Here is a 27,230-nt window from a genome sequence, read left to right on the forward strand (position 1 = left end):
GTTTGCCAGATTTCTCCACTGTTAAGTAAATCCTTCCCCCACTTTTATACTCAAAATTTTGGCATTAAGTGATAAATCATAGCCCACACTCAAGCAGTGGGAAATTAAGCTCCACTTCCTTAAGAGGCAAGTAGCTACATCAATTATCTGGAATTCTTCCCCATAAGAGATATGCCCCTTCTCTCCAATTTATTTATTTATCATTTTCTTATTTATATTGGGACTCATGAATATTCCCTCTTTTCTTCCCCAAATCTAAATCAGTGGGAGCTAAGAAATATATTTACACCTTTATAAAAGTTAATAAAGGAAAATTTGGCACATTTTACATGGTGCACATGAATATCATTTGTTGCTGGATATTATAATATAGTCTATAATTTCCTCAGAAGTCATCTTCCTTTAGATATATTTCTCCTTAACTTGCCATGACTGGAACTGTATGCACAATAGACTTTCCCTGAGAGCTACGAGCGCTGCATTGTAAGTGGAGCCTTCTTCCATACTTGGCCTTTTCCTACCTCTCATTCCCATAATGATTGCATCTTACACATAATGTCATTCTTCAGCAAGTGGTGTAGAGGCAAGATTATAGTGTAATCATTTTCCTCTCTAAAGAGCCAAGATAACTCATGATACACAGAGCTCTTTTCTACAATAGATGACTTTTTTAGTAATCACAAAGCAAAGTTGTAGCTCCGTAAGTTTCTAAAGAAAGAAATGTTTCATTCTCAACGAATTAGTTTTAAGAAGCTGTATAAGGAAACTCAGTCTTCTTTCGGAGGGGGAGGTGCTCAAGAAACTCTAATTTTTAATTCTGATTAACCCAAACTGTGTGCTAAAACATAAAGTTGATCTCCTCCAATTTCACTTGGGGGAAAAAAATCAATCAGAGCAAAAAGCATCTTATTTTGTCCTTGGAAGAAACCTGAATATAGTTCTTTGTCAAGAATTTGCCCAGTCCCAATTTTAACCCCTACCAAGGAAATAAATTCCTTACAATCAAAGGTAAGGCAAAGGATAATTGCATCCAGAACAACCCATCAGTACGCTAACTCTGAACCAGCCCCACAGACAGCGTTTTAGTTACTACCCAGGCCAGAGAGAGACTCAGACAATAGACTGTTTCAGAGGTCAGTTAAGGAGACAGCCTCCCACGTAGGACTGCTGCCAGGGACGTACAATCCAGTGTCTGACATCTGGGTTCTGCAGCTGCCAAGTCTGCCCCTTGTGTGGCCACAGGTGTTGGGCTATAATTCTGAGACACGTGGGGAAGAAGGAACAGGGCAATGTCAGTTTCACTGTCTGTATGTGTGTCTGTGTACAGTTTTAATTTTAATCTTGCTTTTCAAAAGGTACATCATTGATTTTGTTTCAAAATTAACGTATTTCTGCATAATGGCAAGGAACATTTGGGAGGCTAACAAAGAAACAGCTTTTGTTCAAGAACAAGGGCCAAACAAAGCCAAGTTCTTAGACCTACAGGGTACACCATACACTAATATGCCATGTGTGGCATTGTTAGCTTAGTCATTTGAACAGGCCTTCTCAGGACTGAAAAGAAATGAAATGGATGCCAAAAAGCAAACAGGCAGTTGGTCTAAGATAAAACCTAAATACTTATCCTCTCCCAGTAGCCACCCCCACTGCAACATCCTTGTTTGGGATGTTCACGAGAATTTGTGTTTACCAATATGCGTATTAAATACAGCCTGGGACACACTGTATCTACTTTTCTATGTCACACTATACTGTAACCATCAGTTAACACAGCTTAAAGAAGTAACACAGGAGACTTATCTATTTGGGGGGCAAATCTAGAAGTTCCTACCTCAGTTAAGTATTTGAGGTTCCTAACCTAAAGATATGGGCAGTAGTAGAAATGAAGATGATTGAGGAGAGGGGAATGACACTGGTAAGTCAATAGTCAACATTTAAAAATATAGATCTGTCTATACCTCCACAATTAAATATACACTTCCTCCTTGTTTTGCCTAACTTCATAGTCTGAAATTGAATTTAATGGAAGAAGAAGGAATCTTCAGATTTCATCTTCTCACTGAATCTCTTCTAAGGAGAAATGCTTGAATCCTTAAACCAGTGTTTCTCTACCTGTTAAAACCAATGTACACTATGATTTTTTTTTCCACTGTATCTCCTACATATTTTACCAGTTTAGGAGCATTTTTGACAGGTTCTACTTTATATTTTCTATTACAAAGACAATAGATAAATTGAATATACTTTTTCAAAGTACAGCCACAATCCCATTTCCCTTAAGAATCTATGCTCTCTGATTGATGTTCCATCGGACTTATGCTTGAGACATAAATCCTCGACTGGGCTTTGTTGAATGAATGAGTGAACCAATGAAATAAATCATTAAATTATCTATAAAGGAGACTTCCCAAAAGCAAAAGAATAGAATTTTGAAACTTTTGTAGTTTTTCAGGCCCCAGTAAGTTCCCCAAATTATCATGCTGTGTTTATGCAGCTGAAAATAATGCTTAGTTTACCAAGCCTCTACAAATTGTGCCTTTTGTCTGTTTTGGGTATTCTCCATGTTTTTCAGGTTGTGTTTTCCTCTGCCCATAATGACTATGTATGTTCTCATGATGAGTAAGAACTGATTCTAGACAATACAGTATATTTTGGTGCTGTGGATTAACTCATTTGAGGTTTTATCTAGCTGCCAAGTTTCCCTTGTGTGTTCTTGATTATTTTTGCATATATTTCTGCCCCGGAATTTATTAATCCTATATGACCTACCCTTGAAAAATGTCTTCATCTTTCATATGCTTTCCTAAGCACATTTGAATATTTCAAATGCACTTGGTTTAGATAAAGACATTTTTCTAGGATCAGTAGTACAACTTTCCTTTAGAACTCTTCTGTATCTCTGTCTTACATTTCCTACCAATCAGTTCTCTTCCGTCGTCGTCATATGAACACGTTTAGATCCTTTCCCTCTAAGTCCAGCTGTAAACTCTTTTTCCATCTATTTGGAGTCAAGTTTCTTGAGTGGTCTATTTTTGTATCTGCACTTCCTTACTTTCTGTTCATTCATTAACCCCCTGTAACCTGATTTCCCATCCTTGGTTAGAACTCCACTGAACTGCTTTATATGGGACCACCTCCAACCTGCCTAGTGCCTTATGTCTAGTTCTTTGAGGCAGTCCTCCCTATCGGTTACTTCCAGTGTCCTGAAATTGTCTTCACCCTTGATTGCTGTGACACTTGCCTTTCTGGTTTCCCTTCCCTCTCTGTGACCATTCCACCTCATACCATTGGGGACTTCTTTTCCTCCATTCCACCCCTAAAATGTTGGCTCTCTTCTGTTCCCTGTCTTCTCTCTGTACAATCATATTCGTGCCTGTCTGCTACTGTTTACACCCAAACTGATCTCTAGCCCACAACTCTTCTTAAGTTCTGCATCTATATACACTGTCTGTTATAAGACATCTCTCTTGACACTTCCTCTCAGCTTCTCGAGCAAGACCGGGGTAGCTGTTGTTTGCATCTGCTCTACACTCATTCATATCCCACCTCTTCTGCTTCCATTTACTTTGGGGAATTCCTTCTTCACTCCATATGGTCCTAATGGGAAATAGCACACTTGTTCCCAATCCTGAACCCCGAAGGGGCAGATTCAGTCAGCATCCCTCTTACCAACTGATACTAATGTAAGCAGAAAGTGGCACCTCTTCTTGCTGGATACTGACAGCCATCTTTCCCTTTGTGTTTCCAAGTCCTGACGTATCATCTGACGCCCTGGATTACCCAAGCAGGAAATCTAGGAGTCTATCCATTCTTCCTTCTTACTGTGCTCCATACTCAACTGCTGATAAACTTTTGGGAATTATCTATCGTAAAGACTTGTCTCTCCAATGTGTCTGTCTTCTCCATTCCTACTGCTCCTACTCCAGTCTCTGTCTTCATCATTTCTCCTAACTGATCTCCCTGCATCCTCTACACTATAGCCAGAAAGAACTTATTAAAAAAATAAATTTAAAACCCTTAGTAGTTCTCTGGTATCTAGAGAATTGAAGTGCCTGAAGGCAAATAAGGGCCCTCAATTGCCTCTCTAGCCTCATCTCAAATCATGTCTTGTGTGCTCTTCCCTAGCGAGCAGAACATGCCATGCTTCCTTCACCATCCTCACATTCTGTTCTTTGTGCTTGGAATGCCCTGATCTTCCCTTCTATTTTTTTTATCGTTGTTTGTTTGTTTTCCTGGTCATAAAATATTTATTAAGGTTTACTTTAGGGAATAATAGTGAATATAAAATTCAGGATAACGATATGCAGTAATTTAATTTCAATCCTTTCAAAGTCAACCCAGCTCTCAATGCTCTGCAGATGTAAAACCACTGGTGAGACTCACTAAAAGCAGTTTGACAACTCCAGAAGAGGTTTTTCATGAACATTTACAACTAGAGCATCTGAATAACTCTTTTAAGTGCAAAACCACACTACACTTATGCAGTAGCAATGCCTTCATATGGTTCTCATTAGTCATTAGTAGTCAAATCGCATAAAACACCAGAAAAAACACACAATGGAGCTCACAAAATATGCTTAAAAATGAACCTGTCCTTGCAAAACACTGTAATGGAAGAAGAGACATTTTTTAAAAAGTACTATGCACACTATAGCAGTTGTGTGCATTCCAACAATCTCCAGTGAACTAATCTATGGCTAAATTATTTTACAAGGTTTCATTCAAGCATCACCTCCTCTGGGAAACCTTTCCTTATTCCTCCTAAACTGGATTGGATATCCTTCCACATTCCTTTACTATCCTTTGTTCTTTCTCTCTTTTTTTAAAGATTTATTTATTTGAGAGAGAGCGAGAGAGAGCAGAGTGAGTGAGAGAGAACATGAGTGGGGGGTAGGGGCAGAGGGAGAGGGAGAAGCAGTCTCCCCACTGAGCAGGGAACCCGATGTAGGACTCAATCCCAGGACTCCGGGATCATGACCTGAGCCGAAGGCAGACCGTTAACCAACTGAGCCACCAGGTGCCCCTGTTCTCCTCTTTCAAGGTTCTTGACCCACGGTACTGGCATTGTTTGTCTAAGTCGTAACTCTGTGAATGAATCCTAACCTATATTTCCATGCTTAACATGATGCCTGACACATAGTTTGTGCTTGATATAAGTCAGTTGAATGGGCAAATCATTGAATTACCACTGATTTGAGGAAATGTATAAGGTTCTTATCCCATCTACATTAGAATTTGTCCTTGTGTTGTGTTGGAAGCCTTTAGGCAACCTTTTAGATGTTCATACTGGAATATGCCATTTCCTTATTGTTCCCAAAGTTGTATCCTAAATAATTTAGCTTCTTAAATTTTTTGAAAGTAAAAATGTACCTTTTGTTTGGTTAGCTGTATCAGTAACATACAATAAAACTATTTTGTATTTATCATAACCTTTTAGACAGTGTTGATTAACTCTTTAAATTTTGGAGATATAAGTGACTACGAACCCTTGTAACTTGGGTTTTATTTTTTGGTTTTCTTTAATGTACACATAGAGGAAACTTTCTTCTGCCTTCTATTAAATTGACATTGATTAATCCTAATTAAATTACATGGCTCTTTTTAAAATCATGGATTTTTGTAGAATTAAACATATAACATAAAAATTGAATGCCTGATGTTTTAATGGGCTGTGGCATTTTGTTTTCACGTAACCTAACCTTACTGCAGGATGTGGAAATATTAACCCTTTTGATAGTGGTCTGCATTCTTGAAGAATAGCTCATTTTACTTTTGAGGAAAAACAAATAATTATCTGAGGAAAGAAGACTCTCATGTTGATTTTTCATGCAACCAAAGCAGGTTCTAAAATATTCTTTAACTGGTCCATTCGTTTGGTAGCCAGTTTTCAACTTTTTAATTACTGTTATGAATTATAATGATTTTGTACAATATTAGTCAATTGAGTTTCTAGCCAGTGTGGTCACATTAGTAATTGCAACCTCTAAACTTCCCCATAGATACAAAGATGTAGATTTACATCATTTTCAAAAAACAAGGAAAGCATTAGTAGCCAGTCTCTTAAAATGTTCATTCAGTCTATAAAAAGAAAAATAAATCCCTGGTATGTTGGCTAACAAAATTCTGCATTTCTGTTGTCTAAATAACAACTTACAAATATTTTATAATATCAAGTAATAAAATATTTCACAAGATAAGCTTCTTAGCAAAAACAGTCTCCAGAACTAAACTCAAAAGGAAGTTCTTAATCTTTATTACCTTCCTATTCTTGGTTGAAACATCTTGTTAAATGAGTATTAAGGGTCAATAGTTTCTTTCCCCACCCCAACTGAAAAACTATCTGCAGAAATGCTCTCTACTCACTTTAGGTTTACCACCCTATAATTTTAAGTGGCTCTAAGTTTCTACACTTGGCAATGTACACCTATCAGAAAGGGACTGTAGGAATAAAGCCCTCAGTAAGCAAAGCAGTTGTCACCTGGGTGTGGGTTATTCCCATTCAGGCTTTTCTAGTGTTCGTAGAGATACACTTGAAGCTTTATTCCTTTTTTCATGTTGATTGTGGTAAGAGCCTCATTTCCCAGTGCAATCTATCACTACCCTGCAGGTCGGAGACCACTGGGCTTGCTGCTTTTGTTGTGCCGAGGACAGCAGATGCAGATATCCTTCAGCCTGGGTGTGCTTTGTGATGCTTGTTAAGTACAAAATGCCAGAAATGTACCCAGAGCTTGACAAAACATAAATAACAAAAGACAAGAGCTCTATCCTTACCACCTTTCATTCCAGAATATAAAATAGCAGGTAGCAGTAAAAGTATCAGGCTGACCACCAAAGGCAGGTTTGATTAGCATGAAATGCCAGGTAAGCGAGCCAATTTAAATGAAAATCACGTACAGAGAGGACTGGGAGGGCAGGTGGTGGTCATCAGAGGAAACCAAGAACATTTTTTGAGAGCTGGTTTATTTTTTTGAAAAACTAACAGGTATTCACCTTGCCTAGAGTGTGTGCTATGAAACACATGATATTAAAAGACTGGGTGGGGTGGGAGGTGGATCAGAAAGAGAATCTACAGCACCTAGAAATGAAGCCACATTCTCCTGTGACTAGCCTGGAGATAATGTCCTTAGTACTTGAGTCACTCCTGCACCAGTCTCGCTATTAAACCTCATTTCCCATGAGTATCCAGTCAGGCCAATGTCTCTACCGCCTACTCAGCCCTCTGCCTCTTTTCTATCGCCACGGCACTCCTCTACTGATGCTATTTCTCTTTCTTGCACTCTTCTGTTCTGCCTATACACATTCTATCCACTGCTCAGTACAGCTCAATGTCTGGCTCCCTCACAAATGTTCCCCAAATGGGGAGTTCACATACCATCTCAGAGCCCCAGTAGCATTCTGATTTTCTCATGGGTACTTCCACTTGTTTTCTGAAGGGACTGTGGGTAGATGAGTGAATCTTGACTTTCTAAAATCGTAAGATACATCAGGGCAAGCTACCAGTTATATTTTTTATTATTAAACACATTTCCCACAGCAGGTGCTTCATAAATACCTGACTTCCAAACATTATTCCAGTTGTTGATCTTAAATGATTGACCATCCACACTTGTCTCAAAGATCTTCAACACCAAACTAAGACATGCTGTCACCACTGTCATCAGAGATTTATTACCCTTTCTTCCACTTCTTTCCTACTTGCTGTTTTCATGTGTTCTTCAGGATACACACCCTCCTCATACCAGATCTTCTCCCCAAAATGTATCTCCCACCAGCTAAAAAGTTGACTTGCTGTACTCCTCTGCTGTGGACAGACCGTTTAGCTCTATACTCTACCTGTCCCTGTTCCTTGGAGGGAGAAATTTGTTTTTCCTACTTCGAAAATGGCACTCTTCCTGGTACCAGCCATGACAGTTACTAGATGGAGCTTTTGTTTTGTACCTCTGTGAATGAAAACTTAGGTACAAAGGATGAAAGTCAACGATATTTATGAATCAGTTTAAAAAGTACTTAGCAGGGGGCGCCTGGGTGGCTCAGTTGGTTAAGCGACTGCCTTCGGCTCAGGTCATGATCCTGGAGTCCCGGGATCGAGTCCCGCATCGGGCTCCCTGCTCGGCAGGGAGTCTGCTTCTCCCTCTGACCCTCCCCCCTCTCATGTACTCGCTCTCTCTCATTCTCTCTCTCTCAAATAAATAAATAAAATCTTAAAAAAAAAAAGTACTTAGCAGGATGGGGGACTTCGTAAGGCATGTGTCCAGTTCATTGATAATTTAGACAAATGACACGCCCCAGTCCTAGAGAAATTTTTGAAGCTCATGATTGATTGCAGAACTGTTTCATCATCATCAGAAATGTGTGTTAAGCACCTCCTTTTCTTCTTTGTTACTTGCAACAATTTAATCATGTGTCACTGCAGCTTAGATTTGAAGCATAGTATTTCTCCTACTTGAGGTGCTTAATACATTCTGAATGGACAGACAGAGGGATGGAATAATGGAAGGATGGATGGATAAGTGAAAATGTCCATCATACCATACATGAGAGTACTGTTTGCTGTGAATTGTACAGTAGGTCCTGATCATAGTTTTTTGCCAGTGCACCCACATACTACTACATTCCTCCTCGGAACGAAAGACAGTTGACAGGGTGAATGTGAGGAGATGCTATTCAATGTTAGCAGTAATAATTTTAACCTACATTTGCTGAATTCTTCTAAATACTAAGTACTGTTCTGAGTACCTTACTTTTTAATTTATTTTACCTTTTAAAACTCTAGTATTGCCAAGAGGTAGAAACAATTCAAATGCCCATCAACAGAGGAATGGATAAACAAAATATACATATAATGGAATATTATTCAACCATAGAAAGGACTCAAGTTCTGATACATGCTGCAATGTAGATGAACCTTGAAAACATTATACTAAGTGAAATAAGCCAGACACAAAAGGACAAATACTGTATTATTCTACTTGTATGAAATATCTCTAACAGGCAAATTCATAGAGACAGCAAGTAGATTAGAAGTTACCAGGGACTTTGGGGGTGGAGGAGAAGTTGCTTAATGAGTACAGTATTTCCATTTGGGGTGATAAAAAACTTTGGAAATAATGGTAATGGTCGCACAGCATTGTGAATCTAATTGATACCCCTGAATTGCATTCTTAAAAATGGTTAAAATGGCAAATTTTATGTTATTTATATATTTTTCCACAAAAAAAATTCCACAATTTTTTATTCATTAATTCAAATTTCAAATTAACCTGATTTGAAATTTGAGTACATCAAGAATGTTTAAACAAATAGGAGTTATATATTCTAACATAATAAGAAGTATAGGAGGGTTATATGGCATTGATTCATGTCTCAACAATATCCAGGCCATCCTTCCTTTGAATCCTGACTTTCCCTAATGATAGCAACATGGCTTCTAGAACTCTACATATTGCTTTCATGTTCAAGGTAGAAAGATGAAGAAGGAGATGTCAATAGTCTCATCTTTTTCTTGTATCAGTAAAAAAAACAAAAGCTTTTCTCATGCCCCCAGTAAATTTCCACCTATATCTTACTGGGCAGAACTGTGCCTTGGGCTATCTCTAGCAACAAGGCACAGGAGGCTGCCAAATGAGTATCTAGCTTTCCAGACTCTACCAGGGAGGCAGCAAGGGGATGGGTTGGAAATATCTGTTAAGGAATGAATGCTATCTGGCACAATGACAAAAATGAGGAGCAGAAAGGTTAAATCAGAGTTTCTCAGCCTGGCAGTTGACATTTTAGACTGGATAATTCTTTGTTGTGAGGGGCTGTCCTATGCCTTATAGGATATTTAGCCGCATCACTGGTTTCTATCTACTAGATGCCAGTAGTTCCGCCCCCCACCTCCCCGGCGCCCCCAGTTGTGATGATCAGAAATGTCTCTAGACATTGTCAAATGTCTTGGGGGAGAGAGCACAAAATTGCAACCAATTGAGAACCTCCGGGTTAGATGACTGGCCAAAGTCTCATTGCTGAGAGGTGGTGGGGCTGAGGTTTGAACCCGGGACATCTGAATTTAGAACCTTTCCTCTGGGCCATTCTTCTGACCAGCCTATGCAGTTGAGCAAATGGCCTTGTAATTAACAGGAGCAATGGATCAAATGAATTAACTTGCCACGGACTAGGTTAATGGGACATCCATGAATTGCTGTGCTGACTCTCCACATGCTTTTCCTGAGCACTTGTTATTTAGCCATAACCCTTTACAGTTTAGAAGGTAATAGTGGGTATATGATGGAGAAGCAGGGATCAAGTAGCTATCCCAAACATCCTCAACAGAGCAAATTGGTTCCTAGGAAAGCAAAAATGTCTTAGGCAATTAAATGGTTTGTGGCCCTCTAAAACTCTGCCCTACCCAACAGATCTTATCTCAGTATTTAATTTCTCTATAAGGGAGTATTTAATTTTTTTTTTCTCTTTGAGGGAGCATAATGGAAAAACATGTTGAGAAACACTGCTCTAGGATAAGGAACGAGGTGGAGCAAGGAGTATATTTCAGAAAAGGTGAGAAATGCTGTTACCTCAAATGAGATGGTGTGGGTTATCTAGAATGTGAACGGTGAGGGGATTTTAGGAATCCTGTTGGGTGTTTTCAGTAGATGCATCCCTTTACCGATTGTTCCAGTCACTAGTCATCCCAGTTAATTCACTTTCATGTCTCTCTATTCATGAATGTAATAACTTTTATATTTATCTCTTTTTTATCATCACATTAGTTTCATTGGGATGTGCCTTTCCAACAAGTGAATTCCCCCCCTCTTCTTCATGTCCTCATTAATCAAAGGGGTATCTCTCTAATGTTTTCTTTAAGGAATAAAAGTGTCTAGGAATACACTCATGGTATCAAAATTTATTTGGATCATCAGCTAATTATTCACACCATAGAATATTAGGTAAATACAGGGAAGCAAACAAGCTTAAAAGCCATAAAATTCAATAGATCTAGGTTTGATCCCCTGACTTTGGACAAATTATAGAATCTCATTGAATCTTCATTTTCTTATCTGTGAAATGGGCATAATGTTTACTTCATAGTGTTGAGATGAGAATTAAAAGAAGTATTACATATCAGCTGCTTGGCAGAGTGCCCAGCATATAGTAAGTGGCCAGTATGTGGCAACTACTGGAATAACATCTGTAAATAATACTTAATAAATCAGTTTTTTCTGATAGAAAAAAAAAAGGTAGCAGTACGAGAAAGGACTGGCTCAAATCAAAGTGATCTAAAAGGTTCCTCTTCAGTCAGTGTTTGTCTCAGGACAGTAGGCCAGGATTGACTGGACATGTTCTGAACCGCACCATGGTTCTTGTCTAGCATAACGACAAGATACCTAAAGTTCATCCAGGAGAAAGGCAACTGTGGGCTCTGTTTCCCTGATATTCCTTCTTAGAGCTGATGCTGTCCAATGCTTAGTAACCATCCATTTATCAACACCCTCCTTTAACAAATTAGGAAGATGGTACCTGCCTCTCTCTCCTCCTGAGATTGTGAAGACCAAATCCATTCCTTCATTTATATCTATGCCATGCAAGGCAGAAGAAGGTACAGTCCCTACCACACAGAGTTTACATCTGACCCAATGCCATTTATTTGAAACCCTTTGCTTAGTGCTTAATACGTAGTAAACACTCAAAAAATAACAATGGTTAATTTATTGCTTTGTTATTCTCCAAAATATATAAATTTAAAAATGCACCATAACAATGTAATGCTGACTTCTGACCTTAGGGAAGTGGGTGTTCATTGTTGCTTGGGTGTCTGAAGTGGGTGGTTTGTATGAACTAGCTATACTCCCGGATACACAATTCAGTTGTCTATTGATTTGGGATAATAACATGTTCAGAAAATACTTGCTTTTTATGAAGGATCAGGTAGAGATAGAAAGTAGATGACTTTTGAAAGTCACAGTTGTTTCTACTTTTTAAATCTCTTATCTGAAAATAACTTTACTATTTAGTTGAAACTTCTTCCTTGAGTTACTAAAGCTGTAGATGGGATTTTGGAGAAGGGATGTGTAATTATTTTTCAAACTCTTTTTTTTTTTGACACCTTTCCAAGCTGTTAAAATATATGTGAGATATTAACATTAAGGAGAGACAAGAAAATATTCCATAACTTTATTTTATATTTATGACTTTATCTGGCTGTAAAGCAAATGGCTCACAGAATATTTTAACAGTCACTTTTATACTGAGAGTCCTGGTTTAAAATCACTATAACAGGGGTGCCTGAGTGGCTCAGTCAGTTAAGCGACTGCCTTCGGCTCAGGTCATGATCCCAGGGTCCTGGGATCGAGTCCCACATCGGGCTCCCTGCTCGGCGGGGAGCCTGCTTCTCCTTCTCCCCCTCCCCCTGCTGGTGTTCCCTCTCTCGCTGTGTCTCTCTCTGTCAAATAAATAAATAAAATCTTTAAAAAAATAAAATAAAATAAAATAAAATCACTATAACAGGTACTACCAATGACTTTATTTGCCAGAAAGGCACATATTCTAGACTAAATTTTGGCCCAGGGAACTGCTATTAATTCTAATATATGAAGAGTCACAGGATAATCTTACAAAATGTTCACAGCTAAGCATTGGATTTTGTCTTCTCTGACACTACCAGCTTCCTTAAGCAATTCCTTCCCATGTAGAAGTGGCATTTGACCTGAAATTGTTGCTAGTCCCAGCTATTTGGTTTGGAAATCTTGCTACCTTTTAAATATATATATATATACACACACATATATATATATATATATCTTCTGAAACATCATTTTCCTTCAAATCAACCTAATTCACCTCTTTTCCCATCCCCTCATAGTATTAATTTTATCATATATTAGCTCTTTTATTTTTTTAACCATAGGAATGGAATTGTCTAACTATAAAGGTGAAAGCACAAAAGTCATGAAATGCTAGGGCTAAAGTTCTTCCAACACCAGTAAATCCTCCTTATGGCCCTTTCTGCATACTCCAGTGCTCATTTAATAACCCAACTAGACATCCTCCATCCTTTATAGGAAAACATTAATTTTTGGTTTCCTGGCTTTGACATACATGATTATGGTCAAGTATTTCTTTTACTTTGGAATTTCTGCTTCATTTTTCTTCTTTCTACTTTATCCCCTTTATTCTAAGGAAGGGTGGGTTTGGAGATAATTTATACTGAAGAATAAAAATATACAGCCCCAAACTGAAATTCCATGGGATTTGAGGTTTCTTTAGATCCAAGATGATGCTGTTTATCTAAATTTATCCATCCCTTTTGATTTCTTGGATATGGTAAGGAATTCCCATATCTCCGCTACTGGCCATTGTGATCCAGTAGAATGAACACAGACGCTCAGAAAATGTCTCTTAAATGAATATAATAATAAATGTTCCTTAAAGTGTGTATTTTATCCCCATATTTTACATCATTTGACATACCATACAATTTGAGTTCTATCAAGTGAATGCCAGTGCCTGGGCATTGTATCATTCTGGTTATGACTTCCAATAGGCATGGTATCAACCTAGCCAAAGAGGAATTATTATTTTCTTCTATAAAACAGAATTTCATTGTAGCACATAAGTATAAATATAAAAGGAACATTCTTTTTTAAAAAAGATTTTATTTATTTACTTGAGAGAGAGAGAGCAGCGGGGAGGGGAGGCAGAAGCAGACTCCCCACTGAGCAGGCAGCCCAATGAGGGGCTCGATCCGGGGACTCGATCCTGGGACTCCAGGATCATGACCTGATCCAAAGGTAGATGCTTAACCTACTGAGCCACCCTGGTGCCCCTAAAAGTAACATTCTATTTATTGGGGCACCTGGGTGGCTCAGTCAGTTAAGCAGCCAACTCTTGATTTTGGCTCAGGTCATGATCCCAGGGTCTTTGTCGGGCTCCATGCTCAGCAGGGAGTCTGCTTGAGGTTCTCTCTCCCTCTCCCTCTGCCCCTCCCCCCTCACACATGCACACATACTTTCTCTCTCTAAAATAAATAAATAAATCTTTAAAAAAAGGAACATTCTATTTAATTAAAAATCACATAATAAAACCTACACTCTACATTTTAAACACACATTTGAAAAAATGTCACATGTAGAGCTAAGGCTAAAGAAACACAGTTGACCCTTGAACAGCACAAATTTGAACTGCACAGATCCACTTAACACATGGATTTTTTTTTTTTATAAATACAGTACAGTACTATAAATGTATTTTCTCTTCCTTATGATTTTCTTAGTAACATTTTCTTTAGCTTACTTATTGTAAGGATAACAGTATATAAAATATATAAAATATGTGTTAATTGACCATTTATTTTATCAGTAAGGCTTCCAGTCAACAGGCTATCAGTCGTTAAGTTTTGGGGGAGTCGGAAGTTATACATGGATTTTCAGCTGTGGGGGTTGGGCACCCCTAATGCCCACAGTTGTTCCAGAGTCAATTGCACATGCGTCTTGGTGCAGTTAAGTACCTCACGAACATTAGCTGTTCAGTCACTATGATACAAACTCAGTATTTTCCTAGATTTCAGTGGATCCCAACTTAAGTCTTCCAGGGCTTGTCCATCTGAAGTTCTTTGAGGAGGTTTCTAGAAAGCCTTACATCTCTCCCTGGAAACAATGATCTCACCTGCTGGTTCTCAATTTAAAAGGGAGAAGAATTTTATTTGCCATTCCAAGAATAAAGGTCTATTTGCTTTCCTAAACGTCTATTTTCTCCTCTAACCTCACACAAAAAGTAAAAAAAAAAATGATACCACTAAACCTAATCAAAAAGAAATTTCACTGCCACTTCTCAAGTCTCCATAGCTTCCCTCTATCTACTCTGGCTTCCATCTGCCTTATTTTTAGGATGAATCTCTTTCCTCAGAACCCCTTAAAAAACAACAAAAACAACAAGAACTCGCTCATACACGACATTATATAGTATTAAAGTAGAAATAGGAGATGGTTTTCTACCCTTTACTCTCATGTGTGTAGTGCATTTCATCTACCAGAGTTATTTAATAACTTATTAAACTTATCCTAAATGTAGCTCCTCATAAGGACATTAAGAACCTATCCTGGTAGCCCCCTTCTAAGGAAATGACAGCAAAAGTCCCCCAAATGTTGCCTGCTTGGAGAGCCATCTAAAAGTTTAGTGCTGAGGAAGTGACACTGAGTGTTTGGCAGCTTGGAATGTGTTCCTGTCGAGAGGCTGCCCATGTGCAGAGTTGGCAGAAGGGGACCTGGACAGGCATCAGAAGCTCCTCCAGCCACTCAGAATTAGAGGTCTTGACGGGTAGGGGAGCGGTGAGAAGAGGAAGCGGAAACTGGTTGATTTCATGCTCCTCTGGCTTGCCTCTTGTCTCCAGAGATGCTCTGGTAGGAGTGGGAGCAGCTGGATAGATTAAGAAAGGCCTTTGTCCTTGCCATTCACTAACAACCAGATTTGGGGTGACAGACGCAAAATAGGCAGGACTTCAGGCAGGTTTGGAAGGATCTTAATATTCTGAAGCTTATTCTTGATTAGCACACTGGAGGTTTTAATTGTTTGCAATTTTTAAAGAAAGAAATAGGTGGCTTTTCATTGATCCCATGGGTGTTTTGAGGAGAGCTTCATCCCCTCCTCACAATAAAACACTTAACTTTCATTTTAATATATAATACTAAACATTTTTATTTCATTTTTTTCTTTTAAGGAAAGATCATCATTAAGAACGTCTATAAGGATGGGCGCCTGGGTGGCTCAGTCGTTAAGTGTCTGCCTTCGGCACAGGTCATGATCCCAGGGTCCTGGGATTGAGCCCCACATCGGGCTCCCTGCTCAGCGGGAGGCCTGCTTCTCCTTTTCCCACTCCCCCTGCTTGTGTTCCCTCTCTCACTGTGTCTCTCTCTGTTAAATAAATATAAAAAAATCTTTAAAAAAAAAAAAAAGGAATGTCTATAAGGAAACCATGGGAAATAACAAAATCCCTCAAAATCTCTTTTTATGTGCTGTTAGAAATCATTTTTTTTTAACTCAATCATTCTGGAAAAAAAATTGTGGCTAAGGTTGATGTGGAAAACTTCAGTATTCAAAATACTATGCTAAGTAATCCAAAAGGGAAATTAATTTTTGCTTCGAAGGTGTTCACTAGCACAAACACTAAAATAATGAGTGGCCTGGCTCCCCTGAGAAGATGCCAACGGCTGCGGCTTCCCACTGGGCTCCGGGTGTAACAAGCGTCTCTCGCTGCCCGAACTTCTGACTCTGTGTCAGGAGACTTAAGAAGGACGTCTCTTTCCGCAATTAGAAACATTCGGTTGTGTTATTACATACCAACTTCTCCCATTGTTAAGTCTCTAAGAATTAGCTGGTTTCTTTAACAAGTGAAACTGTCGTTGCTATTGAAAAATAATGATAGTAATACCAGGCAATTCAGACTGCAAAGGGGATTTGAATCGATGGCATTCTCTAGAAGCAGCAAATGTGGCGGAGTACCCATGCACACCCAGACGCAGAGACCAAACCCCTAGGGGACGGCTTTGTTGGAAATTTTAGGGCAGTAATCTCCCTCTTAAGCTTTGTAGCAGATATGAAGTATGTGTAGCATAAATAATTTAAGGTCATCTTCTATAACATTTCATGCTATTATGTAAAAGGTACAAGTTGAAAAAGAGAAGCAAAGGTCTTGAGCAATCCACAGATGAATAATCATTTAGTGAAACATTAGAAACTGGCTCTGGGAAAGTCAGTTACAGAGTTGGCTTGTTGAAACCAACTACTTCCGTGTGCCCTTTCCCTCCAAGTTGAGTTATCTTAGTGGCTCCTACCATTTAAGGGGAGATACAGGCCCTGCCGCCCCAAGCTCCACACCTCAACTCTTGCCCACAAAATTCACAGATATCTTCATCTGTTCGTGTTTTTCAAGAGTAGTAGCAGATGTGGACCATGCTGTGAACAATCTTAATAATACGGATTTTTAAAAGGCTCACAGTCCCCCCACAAAAGAAAAATACCTCCGCATAATCATAGTCAAACTAGTGTCCCATTTGACTAAAATAATACCTGCTTTTGGGGGCGCCTGGGTGGCTGAGTCGGTTGAGCGTCCGACTCTTGATCTCAGCTCAGGTCTTGATCTCATAGTTGTGAGTTCAAGCCCCGTGCTGGGCTCTGCTCTGGGTGTGGAGCCTAGTTAAAAAAATATAATAATACCTGCTATTGGTAAGTGGAGCTACATGCCAGAGGTTTTCTGGGGGTGGCACAAGTTAAGGGTGGAGAATCAAAATGTAAACGGGAGAGCAGGTTAAAGGAGGGAAAAACCCCTCTAAGTACATTATTTTCTCTTGCAGTGTTAACATAGAAATAAAAATTAAAGACACTAAAATGCCCCCCTGGGGGGGGGGATCTATGAAAACTTTAAAAAAGGGATAGATAATTATTTCTTATAGCCAAGTCATCTCAAAAGAACTTTAAGAAACATCTCTCTTTACCCCCTCAAATTATCTAAAATGAATTTTAGGACATTAACCTAATTGCTTTCTGTTTAAAAATACTTCTCCTAACAAAACTAATAAAATAGAAACTATCAGATAGGATTGCAGAAATCCTAAGGTAGCTTCTAGCAGCTATTCATACCTTTGCTGGAGTGCTGTATATCAGACAGTGTGCTTCTACTCCTTTCCACTCAGGTTCTCTGGTAACAGGCTCCCTTGAATTGAACTAACTGCTTTAGTGATTGTCTCTAGTTTTCCCCCTTGCTCTCCCTGGACTATATTATTAATTCTATGCTATGCTAGGGACTGTTTATGTTGAAAGATTTCCTGAGGACTGTTACGAGCATTGCCCATAAGGAATCCCACATTTTGGGGGCGCCTGGGTGGCTCAGTCGTTAAGCATCTGCCTTCGGCTCAGGTCATGATCCCAGGGTCCTGGGATCCAGCCCCGCATCGGGCTCCCTGCTCAGCGGGAAGCCTGCTTCTCCCTCTCCCACTCCCCCTGCTTGTGTTCCCTCTCTCACTGTCTCTCTCTCTGTCAAATAAATAAAAATAAAATCTTAAAAAAAAAAAGGAATCCCACATTTTTTTTCTCTTGCTGTATTTATGTTATTTATAATTTTAACCTGTGAGTTAACTCAATGGAGAGATTATTTAAAAGGCTACTTGAGACATAGTGTAATATGGATTACCATAGCTAATCCAAATCATCATAATCTTTACCAGAAATTATTGGCTCTTGTGAATAAATAAAAACAAATGTTCTATGTGTACAATTATTTTGATCTTGAAGACCATGCTTATTGGAGAAAGACAAGATTAAGATTCTATAGTTCTCTTTAAAACTCCAAAGTATCTTCCTTATAGTCATGACTATGTATATTTATATAGTTTCTATATTAGGCTTGGATTTACTGATGTATAGATGTGATTATACATGGATATATGTATCTAGACTTGGGCATGCATAGACATAAAAATAAAATTATAGATCTTGTTATAATATAAACAATTATAGCTAGAATTTAATGTAATATGTCTTTTAAAATTGGACCTAAAGAATATTAGAAGAATTTATTACAAAGACTACTGGATTAGACATTAAACATGATTTCTAGTGCCCCACCCCCACCTTATCACAAATTGGGTTAATTCATTTAGTGTTTCTGAGCCCCAGTTTCCTTATTTGTAACTGAAAATACAAAAATAATTATAGATACTTGACCCTTTAAATCATAATAGGACACCTTGTCCTGGGAAAACGGAGGCAGAATGGTTAGCATGTGTGTTTTATTTACTGAACTTCACAAATTAAGAATAGGACTTGCACTTCCAGCAGCAATGGTAGACAAGACACTCTCTGCTGGAAACCAATTAGATCCTAAATAAAACATTTTGGTTTGTTGCTAGACTCCCTGGAAGTGGGTAAAATAATCTCCAAATCCAGTCGTCCTGTCCCCCACTCCCTAAATAAAAAGAACAAGCTGAGTCAACACTGGAGCTTGGAGCAGTGAGCTGACAAATGTTCTGAACAAGAAGCAGAGGAGAGAACTGTGTTATACTAAGGGAAAATGCCAGAAGGATACTATAAATGGCAATTTAGATACTGAACCTAGAGTCAACAGCAAGGATGGGGAACTGAACCTGAGATTCTGCAGTAAGCCAGGACTCCCAAAGAGGGCTAATGTGGCCCCAGATTGGTAGTCTTCCCAACTCCTAACAGAAACCAAACCAAATATCCATAGGAAATCATCCTACAGTATATCCCACGAGATTCCCATAATTTATAATCAGGCAACTATTAGTTCACAATCAAAGACCACTAGGCACATAAGGAGGTAAGCCATCTATATTAGAGCTGTCAGATATAGACTAGCTGCTTACAAAGTACTTAAAGAAATACAGAAAAGAATAAGCAAGCAACAGAAAACGTTTAAGAGTGATCAGGCAGAAAAAAAAAAAAGAGTGATCAGGCAGTTCTGAAAAATAACTAAATGGAACATCTAAATATAAAATATGTAAATGTTGAAAGAAAAAACAAAACATGTTAAAAAGCAGCTTAGCCACAGCTGAAAAAGCATTAATGAACTCAAACATAGAAATGAATAAATTAACCAGAATACAATCCAGAAAGAAAAAGGACTGGGAAATATGAGAATAATTTATTTATTGAGGATGAAATGAGAAAGTCTAACATATGTCAAATCAAAGCCGCAGAAGGCAAGAATAAAGCTAATCAAGGACTAATAATGGGTGAGAAAGTTCCAGAAATGCTATAAACTATTAATCTACAATTTCACATTGCAATTTAGATACTGAACCTAGAGTCAACAGCAAAGATGGGGAACTGAACCTGAGATTCTGCATTAAGCCAGGACTCCCAAAGAGAGCTAATGTGACCCCAGATTGGTAGTCTTCCCAACTCCTAACACAACAAATAGGATAAATAAAAAGCACAATATTCCCAAATGGGATAAATAAAAAGAAAATCAATGCCTAGATTTTACGAAATGACTCTAGAGCAACAAGGACAAAAGTTCTTAAAGCAGCTAGAGAAGAAAGACATGGCAAAAAGAGGATCATTTCATGGACAGTGGAATGTTCAGCAGTAATAACAGAAAACAGGAGGCAATGGAATAATATTATTTGTTGCTGAAAGAATTATGAACTATTCACTGTTTTAGACTGAAATAAAGACACAATTAAACAAAAACTGAGAGTTTATCAATAGACTCATACTAAAGGAACTTTGAATCTAAAGTTGACCTCCTTAGAAAGATAGTATTCTCTGATGACAATTCAATTAATACAGAAGTCAATAGCAAAAAGGTATCTTCAAAGTTCTCACATCTTTGAAAAGAGATTCCTTATTCATTTATCAATTAAGAAATCATAATGAAATTTAAATGTTTAAAGCTAGATTATAATGAAAATATAACCAGTCAGAACTAATATTTTTAAAGGAAATTTGTCAGCCATAATTAGAAAAGAAAGACGTCTGAAAATGAAATAAGCCCCCACCTTATGAATTTAGAAAAGAACAAAAGAAGAAACCCAAAGTAAAAAAAAAAAAGGAAACAATAAAAATAAGAGAATTCCATGAAATTGAAAACTACAACAGAAAGACATATATGAAAGTCAGCTTTTTGAAAAGACTTAAAAAACAGACAATCTTGGGGCACCTAGGTGGCTCAGTCAGTTGGGCATCTGCCTTCAGCTCAGGTCATGATCCTGGGGTCCTGGGACCGAGCCCCACGTTGGGCTCTCTGCTCAGTGGGAGTCTGCTTCTCCCTCTGCCCTTCACCCCACTCATGCTCTCTGTCTCGCTCTCTCTCTCTCAAATAATAAATAAAATCGTAAAAAACAAAACAAAACAATCTTTTGGTAAGACTGAGGAAAAAAGAGAGTAGAAATAATACAAAGACTAAAAATGGGAATGTAAATATAGATACAGCACAGATTAAGAAGAAAATACCATGAGCAATTTTATGTCAATAAATTTGAAAACATAGATAAAATGAGATAATTCTTAGGAAATATAACTTACCAAGACTGACTGATGAATTAAAAAACTTGAATAGTCCTAAAGCTACTAAAGCAATGGAATCCATAGTTTAGAATCTCCCTATAAGGAAAGACTAGGCTCATGTAATTTTTTTTTTCATGTTTAACAATCTTTAATTCAAATGTGAAAGTTCAATACAAGCCATTTGTAGGGCTTGGGACTTGTTCTTTTAAAAAAAAGAATGGAGGAACGCAACAGAATGATCTTTCCACTTTTTCTTCAGAAACTTTCAAGGAAAGGATAGATCATAGGGCCATTTAGTCATACCCACTTTCTCCCCCTACCAATAGTCTTTTCACCCATGTCATTTTATAGGTAAAATTACCTAGCATCCAATGTTAATTTCTGCCTCCAGGCTCAGTGGGGCATCTGCCTGGGATTCTCTCCTTTCCCCTCTGCCTCTCTCCGTCTCTCCCTCTCCCTCTCTCTCTCTCAAATAAATAAAATCTTAAAAAAATAATTAAGACTATAATTTTGGCAGACTGCTAGAAAAATTGACAAATGGAGAGCGACAGAATGGGACAGAGAATAGACGTAGACGTCTACAGACACTTGATATACAGTAGAGGTGGGATCACAGATCCCTGGTGGTGAGACAGGGTATGAAAGGTCAGGGGAGAAGGGGATTGGGAGTAACTGCTGATAGGTATAAAGTTTCTTTTGGGGGGTGATAAGAATAATCTAACATTAGAAGATAGTGATGGTCACACAACTCTGTAAATATACTGAAAGTTGTTGAACTATGTACTTTAAAAGGTGAACTTTATGGCATGTAAATTATATACCAAAAATGCTATTAAAAAGTGAGTGCAGTATGGTAAGACAACACAGGGATGAATCTTTAAAAAGATTAGCTTGACTGAAAGAGAATTTCAAAAGATTATAGATACTATGATATCATTTTTATATAACTCAAAAATGAGCAAAATGATATATTACTTATGGATATATACATACATGATAAAACTATTTGGAATATGGCAAAGGAAGGATAAACATACACGAGAGTCGCTCCGTCGGGGGAAAGTGAGGGAAACAGAACAGAGGAGGAGCCCATGGTAGATGCAATAGTATTGGTGATCCTTTTAGTTCTTGAGTTGAGTGATTATCTTACAGTTTTTATTTTGATTATGTTGTACATATTTTATATTTGATCTTTTGAATGTACCAAATATTATATTTACAAGATAATAGAAAAGTGCCCTTAAAAGTATTTTAAATTCTTTCTTATAGCCAAGTCATCTCAAAGGAACTTTAAGAAATGTTTCTCTCTACCCCTGACCCTTAAAATATCTAAAATGAATTTTAGGACTTTAACCCAATTGTTTTTGTTTAAAAATATTTCTCCTAAACAAAACTAATAAAATAGAAATTCATATGCCAGCAAAAAGTAAGTCACTTATAAAGGAGAAAACTAGATTGACCCCAGACTTCCCCACATCACCCTCAAAACCAAAGACAGGGCAGCAATGTCTACAGAGTTCTGAGGAAAAGAACGTGTGACTTGAAAAATTTAAACCTGATTAAATTATGCTGCTAGGATAAATGCAACAGATAGATAGTAAGCATGAAAGAATGTAAAGAAATCAAAATCCACGAACTTTTCTTGGAATCAAAAATAAGTTAATTAAAAACTATTGTATGACAGGGTGCCTGGGTGGTGCAGTCGCTTAAGCGATCGACTCTTGGTTTCTGCTCAGGTCGATCTCAGGGTTGTGAGATTGAGCCGCACATCAGGCTCCATGCCCAGCACAGAGTTTACTTGAGACTCTCTCCCTCTCCCTTTGCCCCACCCCCTCTTTAAAATAAATAAATCTTTTTTAAAAAAACTACTATATGACAAAAATCAGGCAACCAAGTAGATGAATCAAAGTAAAGAGCACCAAAATGGAGAAGCCATGGCATGACAAGTTCTGGTGTTGAGCACTAAATCATTTAAAATAGAATCAAGACTAAACAACTGTTTGAATTATGGTTTCAGAACAGGATGTAAATGTTATAAACCCAAGCATTAGAAAGAATAGTACAACCAAAAAATGGAGTTAGATGGGGAGAGGAAAGTAAAATATGTTTCCTCAAATTTCATAAGGACGTCAATAGATACCATGCAAAATTGAAACATGTTTCTATATTGACTCTACCTCAATCTTTGTCACTGAGGGAACTATGGACATTTGGGGTGAGCATGTCTTTGATATCAGGACTGTCCTGTGCATTGTAAGATGTTTGGCATCTCTGGAGCCCAGGTACCAGAATGCCTAAATCACCTCAACTATTATGATCACTAAAAACATGCATTTCTAAATGCACCTTAGGACTTGGCCATGCCTTGGATTAAGAAGCACTATTCTAACCTCTTAAAGTTTTTCAAAAGAATTTTTTCTCTTAAATTTAGAGCTATGTCAGAGAATTAAAATCTCTTGATTTAAAATTAGAAAAGGGATCGTTTACCTAATAATTCAATCTCATATTGGTATCCCCTTCTTCTACTAAATTAGAGTAAAAATAAATTTAATACAGAATAAGCCCTCTTATCCAATGCAACCATTTGTAAGTTAACAAAAATTACTTGTTAAAACAAGGAATCTGAAAAAATATACATACTTTGCATATTTCATTTTTGGTCCTGTGGTAAAATACAGATAACAAAATTTACCATTTTAGACATTTTTAAATGTACAGTCTTGTGACATTAATATATTTACATTGTTGTACAGCTATCACCACTTTCCATCTCTAGAACTTTTTCATCTTCAGTAACTGCATATTTTAACATAAACCACATACGGTCATTTGCCAATCTTTTGATTTGGGGCCAAGATCTTTTCTTTGAAAGTGGTCCCCTGATTGGAATTCCCCCTGGCCATCTTTTTTGCATGAACTATACCAATAATGTACTCTCCAAGATTTCCGGTCTCAATTTTCTTTAAAATGAAACAAGAGCTGAAAGACACTTGGGAAAGAATCTGAGTGCAGAATCCTCCTAGATTCCCCTCCGCCTCCCAATATTTTACCATTGTGATGCTCATACCTAATCCAAAAGCAAATTTTGAATTACTTTACATCTCTTCAGTCTTCCTAACACTCTTGACCCAGTCTTTATGGAAATAACAATTCATTCTTTTTTGCATTGGTATTGTATCAGTTTTTTTAAATGTTATTTTTTAAAGTTTTATTTATTTAAGTAATCTTTACACCCAACGTGCGGCTTGAACTCACGCCCTGAGATTGAGAGTTACGTGCTCCTCTGACTGAGCCAGCCAGGTGCTGGAAGTTACATGATTTTAAAAGTTACGAGTTCAAACACAAACTTGTGGAAAGTATTCAACTAAACTGATGGGGACAGAAGTGTAGGGGCTTCTAGAAAGCTGCTTACTGTGAGCACTTTAAATGAAGGGTGTCACCTATGAAATGATCTGGCAAGTTGGATATATTAAATTTGAATTATGTATACTTGTGGTGGTTAATTTTGTGTGTCAATTTGACTGGGCCACAGTTCTGCCCAGATATTTGGTCAAGTTCTTCTGGGTGTGTCCCAAGTGAAGGTATTTCTGGATGAAATTAGTATTTGAACGGGTAGACTGAATAAAGCAGATTGCCCTCCCTAACGTGGGTGGGCCTCATCCAATCAATTGAAGACGTAAATAGAACAAAAAAGCTGAGAAAAGGGAAAATCCTCTTGCCTGACTGCGTTGAGATGGGCCTTCAGTTTTTCCAGTCTTTAAACTTGAACTGAAGAATCAACTCTTTTTGGGTTTCCAGCCTGCCAGCTTTCAGACTAAAACTCTACATTGTCACCCGTGGGGCTTAGCTTGTTGACTGCAGATCTTGGGAATTCTCAGCTTCCATAACCACATGAGTTAATTCCTTATAATAAGTCTCTTTCTCTTTCTATACATACATAGTATATATATACATACACACATCCTATTGGTTCTGCCTCTCTGGAGAATCCTGACTAATACCTGACAACCAAATGCAGTGTGGCTCTTGGAACAGGAAGAGGACATTAGTGGAAAAAATTGGTGAAATTCAAATAAAGTCTTGGATTTAGTTAATAATAATATACTAATGTTGGTTTCTTTGCTGTGCTAAATGTACCATGATAATGTAAGATTTAACAGTAGAGGAAACTGGATGAGGGGTTTTTGAGAATACTCTGTACTGTCTTTGCAATGTTTCTATAAATCTAAAATTATTCCAAAATAAAACTGTTTCTAAAAATAGCATGTACCATATTAACCCCCTTTCTGAAACCATTTCTAATTACCTACCCTCTATTTGTATTTATGCATTCTGTTCACCAAATGTTAGTCATCTGTACTTTGGGAAATTCTTTGCTTCTTTCTTTGTACCTTTCTGTAAATTGCTTGAATTTTTTTAAAACAATAATGGACATACATATTATTTGACTAAAATGATAAAGTCATTCTTTAAAAATGTTTTAGTCTGTTTGACAAGATGACTTCTAGAAATCATCCATGTCTAAAAGCACTGTAATATTTGATTTGGTGTTAGTTTTTAATAACATGGTTTCATTTATAACCCTCCCCTGGTGGATGCAAAGACAATTTTAAGATGAGGTTCCAGGAAATACTATGCCACAGAACTAGGAAGATGATCAGGGGATGTTAATATAAGAATATGTTTCTGACCCATACGTTGCTTAATGGTTAAGTCTCTGAGTTACTTTTGCTTTTTGCCAACTCTAAGCATCCTAAGGGAAGGAAGGACTTTTGGTTGCAGTTCTGTGGTTCTGTTCAAAGGAGCAGTGAGAATAAAGACCATTGGGGTGGGGAGCCTGGGTGGCTCAGATGGTTAAGCATCTGCCTTCGGCTCAGGTCGTGATCCCAGGGTTCTGGGATCGACCCTACATCGGGCTCCTGGCTCATTGAGGAGCCTGCTTCTCCCTCTCCCCCTGCTCATGCTCTCTCTCTCTCTCTGTATCTCTGTGTCTCAAATGAATAAATAAAATCTTAAAAAAAAAAAAAAAAGAACCATCGGGCCATATCTCCAAATCAAAGCAGAGGCTGCCATTGAGTAATTGGAGGGATTAAAAGCAAATTTCTAAATGTTCTCGTACAAATAAAACTTTCATGCTTACTCTCTCTATCCCCTTATTTCTCCTGTTTTTGTTCTCTTCATCCTGTCTCTCTCCTGTGATTCAGCCTCTCCCTTTTGATTTTGCCTATGAGGTGCTCACTGTAGATTCTCAAGGGAGACATTTCTTTTTCTTCTTTCACTTCAAGACCGTGAATTCTCATTTCCACGCCCGCATCACCTAAGCACCGTCCTCACTCATCGATCATGGTGAGGGCTGTTGAAAGAATGACTTTGAGGCAGGAGGTGGTAGCAATTGTATGAGTGTAGCCACCTCAGCAAATGGAAGCTCTAAGGTTTTCTGGCTCTACCTACTCACCAAAATTCTGTCTCTCTCCTTCCCTGTTGTTTTCCTTCCTCAGCTCCCTTCTTCTTGGAATATAGCTAGAGGCATATTGCCTTCATTCTACACCTTCTGCATATGCAAATTCTAAGGTCATCTGCTCTTTGTGTGAGGCCATGTCTTCCATTCAATTTATGTTTCTAGAAAGTATTAATCCATACAGTGGTTTTCAAACTTTATCAGACATCAGAATCATTTGGAGGCCTTGTTAAAACGACTGCAGGGCTGCAGGACAAGAGGTTCTCATTCAGTAAATCTGGGGTAGGACTAGAGGATTTGCATTTCTAAGTTCCTAGGTGATACTGTTGCTGCTAGCCCAGAAACCATATTTTGAGAATCACTGGTCTATATATGACAGAAGTACTAGCTAGTTGTTTAATCCCCTCTGCCAGGGAGAAAAAAAGAGATAGAGGCATTCATTGTCTAGAACTTCAGCATGATATAAAAATAACAGGAAGAATATGCATGTTTTGTTTTAAACCCAAGGTATAAAGGGTTTGTGTTTTTTTTCCTTATAATCATCATCCTTTAATTCAAATCATTCCATAGACTATATAAGTAAAGTTAAAAGTGCTAACATGGAGAGAAGACTATTGATATTTCTATCAGGGTATATAAAAAGGTTAATTATGGTGTGCACATCTTAAAGATCTCCTTGCCGTATGAGCCATCTCCAGAAATACTTGCCATAGAACTGAAATAGAAATGATTATATGAGTAAATTATCACCCACACTCCTTGCACGCATCATTTC

Source organism: Mirounga leonina, unplaced genomic scaffold, assembly GCF_011800145.1.
Source record: "Mirounga leonina isolate KUSES-001 unplaced genomic scaffold, KU_Mleo_1.0 Mir_174, whole genome shotgun sequence".
Taxonomy (NCBI): domain Eukaryota; kingdom Metazoa; phylum Chordata; class Mammalia; order Carnivora; family Phocidae; genus Mirounga; species Mirounga leonina.